The sequence below is a fragment of the Pseudophryne corroboree genome, chromosome 7 (assembly GCF_028390025.1).
Source record: "Pseudophryne corroboree isolate aPseCor3 chromosome 7, aPseCor3.hap2, whole genome shotgun sequence".
NCBI classification, from domain to species: Eukaryota; Metazoa; Chordata; class Amphibia; order Anura; family Myobatrachidae; genus Pseudophryne; species Pseudophryne corroboree.
The window spans coordinates 22,494,731-22,499,074 of NC_086450.1; the positions used below are offsets into that span (position 1 = coordinate 22,494,731).

General features: G+C 40.0%; 2 pseudogenes; both read left to right on the plus strand.

Annotated features, from left to right (window-relative positions):
- Positions 1–2,785: 2,785 nt before the first annotated feature.
- Positions 2,786–2,903, plus strand: LOC134946350 (5S ribosomal RNA; annotated as a pseudogene).
- Positions 2,904–3,050: 147 nt separating this feature from the next.
- Positions 3,051–3,168, plus strand: LOC134947117 (5S ribosomal RNA; annotated as a pseudogene).
- Positions 3,169–4,344: the final 1,176 nt, after the last annotated feature.

Sequence of the window (4,344 nt, forward strand, 5' to 3'; positions counted from 1 at the left end):
ACTGCACAAAGAACTTATAGATCATCTTCCTACAGTAGCTCAATTTCTGCCACTATAGACTGTGCATGTCCTTTCTATACAACTGATGTTGTACACGCTAATCAAATACTGCGCCATACATGTTCCAGAACTGTATCATGCTCCAATGAAGCAGTCTAGTATTTATTCTATGATTGCGAGTAATGTGATTGTCACTGCCAAACTTTCCCAATCTCTTTAATGTTACAATGGACTCACAAATAATTACTTGCATAAAAAAACAACTGTGCAAATTACCGTTAACTATGTGATTTTACTGCTGATTAAATACATTATTCTAAAATCCCTCAGTAATCGGGAGGCTGAGTCTTGTTAAAAAGCGATTTTCTCAAAGCTGCTTTACTGTATGTCTTGTAAACTGTGAAACTGCGGAAATTCAAACACTCCGTCCTCTGTTGTGTGAAGGTACAAGCCGGTGTAAGAGTCTGGAAAGTAATCTTTTATAAAGGATTAAACAGTGTAAATCTCCTGCTAGACAAACTATTTAAATAGGAAAGACCTGATTACCCTACAAATGGGACAATAAATAATTTACCATCGGGTTTCGCCTGCTATAAAGGCAATGCCTTTACTGAGCCTAAAAACTGAATGTGAATGATATAGATCACCATTTATTATTATCTGGGTTATTAGAAGTAGATTTTTTTTAGCTTGCATATATTTGAGTCTTCGCCAAATTCTATTAACAATTACACTAAAGAAACCCCTTCACTGCTAAGAATGAGTGGGACTCATCCTTAACCCTAAAGGAGTTCAAATGGGGTTTAATCAGAACCTAACAGTCCCCATGTATGGTAGCAGTTGCTTGCATCGAGGGCACTGCAGATATTTGTAAAAGCTAGGAAATTTACACTGACAGTCAGTGTAAGTGCATGTGTCTAAATTAATGTAGGTTCACACATGCATAGAGAGAGAGAGAGACGGCGAAGGTAGAGGAATATGAATGGATTCCGCCTTGTACTCCAGATCTCTTTCCATTAAAAAGTAACAGGCCTACTAGAACTAATGCCATCTGAAGATTATGCCAGTTACCACAATCACGCTCCGAAAACCTTCAGTTTTCTGAGTTTTCTGATCTTCCTACACCCAGAATTTGTGTCTGTATTTGGTTATTGACCAATCCGAGTGTTTGAAAACCTGATATCTGTCAAATATAGTTGACATGCAGTTAAATGGTTAAATGCTACAAGCTTAACTAAGTGTTATTGTGCATGACTTATCAGCCACAATGATATCACATGTCTGTGTTATTGTGCATAACTCATCAGCCGCAATAATATCACATGTCCGAGTCACCAGACTTAAAGGTCAGGCTGATTAGACTGCAGGTGCATTTGTTTACTTGGCTCTATAAAAGGGTCTGCCTGTGCCCACGCCTGTCACTGTGTTATTGGAGCATTACAGTGTTGTACGACAGAGATTGATACTTTATAATATAGACTGATGTTTATCTTCTTTCACCTGTATCCTATTATCATTAATAAAACCTAGTCTGGTTTGGAATCAACATGTGGACTTACTTCCTTTCTCACATTCCCCAATGTACCTAACAACTTGTAGGCATCTGATAACAGATAAGGCCTGGTCAGTAATTAAACTCATGACTCCAGGCCTTTAATGCAGTGCTAGTAACCACTACACCAACCTTGCTGCTCCAATGTTAGGATGTATGAATCCACTCATCTAGGTTAGTAGTTAACATAGGATACACACAGAAAAAAATAATCAGAAGCCATAGATACATGAGGACAATAAGCTAAAATATGAAAGCTAAGCAGAAGCCTTTGAATTTTCAGAGATCATTTTGTTCATGTCCTTCTATTTAAATCTACCATTCTGTATTGAACCGTTCTGTTACACAGGAAATGATAGATCAGTAATTAAAACCTAATTAAATACATCAGGTTTTTTTGTGGTGGTACTCGGTACATGGTATCAGCACTGTTTTGTATAATTTTTACTAATTAGTTAAAGAAACAAGAAGAATTCAGTGAAATATCAAATAAGTTTAAAAAAGAAAACCAGAGCATGACAATCACTGGTGCTGAGAGGGGGGGGGGGGGCAGGTACTAATTACCCGGCCTGAGCTTATTGGATCCCCCCCGATGAGTATACTCAACCTAGCGATGGCAATCTCTAGTGCACATGCGCGATCTTGCTGAATATCACTGGGAAGAAGGCGCCGCCGAGGAGGAGGGACCTGCTTCCCTGGAGCAAGGTAATATTACTATTGTATATAAGTATATATACTTCTGTAGGGGGTGTGGCCACGCTCCCTAATTAGGTCACATCCCTACAGTACCTGGACAGAGCGCCACTCTCTATTGCCCTGATGTCAGCTAATCTGCTCCAGACTTTGAATTCCCCTCTCTTAATAGTGAGATTACAAACCAGTCATTAACAATTTGATCATTGCCTGGCATTCCGGAAAGTTGTGCGTGTGTGCCCCTTTAACAGTGACTTGCAGTGTCTGAAGTCTGGTGAAGTGTCATGCTGGTACAGCAGGGGTTAAGGTTGGACCCGAGTCCGGCCACATGTTCTAGCTGGTGAGCACTGATTGGACAAGGAAGTCTGCGAGCAGAGCAGCCTTGTGGGGAGGAGAAGGATCGACATTTCCCTTCTTCTTTCTATTTCATTTATTCCCCACACACACTCTTTTCTGGAAATACCATTTCAGACCATTTTAGTCTTGATTCATGCAAAGTACAGTAAGCAGAGTGTGACCTCTCCTTCTCCTTCATTAACGGCCCACGGCTATACTACCCTGAATGCGCCCGATCTTGTCCGATCTCTGAAGCTAAGCAGGTATGGCCTGGTCAGTATTAGGAATGGGAACCTCCTGAGAATACCAGGTGCAGTGGGCCATTTTTAAGGAAAAGACCTGCCCTATATCCCACAAAACCCCCACACACTCTCTCATCTGGAAAAACCATCTCAGACTATCATGGTACCGATTTATTAGAGTACAGAAAATAGAAGTGGTTTCTTCCTCTCTTTTCCCTCCAATAACGGCCCACTGCCATACTACCCTGAATACGCCCGATCTTGTCCGATCTCGGAAGCTAAGCAGGCATGGCCTGGTTAGTACTAGGACGGGAAACCTCCTGAGAATACCAGGTGCAGTGCCCCCCCCCCCCTTCCTTCACCAAGGGAAGCCCTATTGCATTCCTTGCTCCACCCTTCTTACATTTATCTTGAGTTCTACCTTGACTAACCTCAGAATCTTATATATTGTCCTACCATTGATATCCATAATTCAGGCATGCTCAGTGATCTTTTGGATACCTTGGATCCTAAGAACCATTTGGTATCCTTCACCATCCCTCTGATATTTTCACCTTCCCAATTATCTTGTACTTCATTTGCTAAAAAGGTTAAATAAGATTTTCTACACAAACAGATAATACCAGACATGAGTCCCAATTTCTTGTCCAAAAGTTTTTTTATTAAAGGATTAATTAAAGGTTATGTTTTAATATTTTTCATTATACAAATACATACTATTATAACAAATGAGTGCTCCCAAACAAGGGTTTTTTGTTTTTTTCTCCTGCCTTTTCCAATTGTAGTACAACCTACAAAATTCCTGGGAGCACCACCAATCATTAGCAGTTTAAGATTCACTTGATAACTGTATGCATATTGGTATTTTATCGTAATAATTGTTTTGGTACTTTAGTAAAATTGTTTGACTAGTGCGGTTCCACACAAAATACTTTTCTACGTCGAGTGGAGCAGCTGACAAGATGGAGCAAACCAGGTAGTCACGCTGGGTGTTGCAGGGTGAAGCAGCAGGCCCTAAAGTAGCAGCTTACAAACTAGCCCTAATTCGAATACAGCTATCAGGACAGAGACACACTTTCTGAGAAGAGCTTGAGAGATATATAGCCTCTTTAGACTGAGTTAATTACCCAAGAAATATTGAGTTATTTAAGAAATAAAGACTGAGTTAACTTATCCAAGGAACCCTTACTACAGAGTAGAGATGTGAACCGGAAATTTTTCGGGTTTTGGTATTGGATTCGGTTCCGCATTGCTTTTTTTTGGATTCGGACGCATTTTGGCAAAACCTCCCTGAAAATTTTTTGTTCCGATTTGGGTGTGTTTTGGATTCGGGTGTTTTGTTTTTTCAAAAAACCCTCAAAAACAGCTTAAATCATAGAATTTGGGGGTAATTTTGATCCTATAGTATTATTAACATCAATAACCACAATTTCCACTCATTTCCAGTCTATTCTGAACACCTCACACCTCACAATACTATTTTTAGTCCTAAAATTTGCACCGAGGTCGCTGGATGACTAA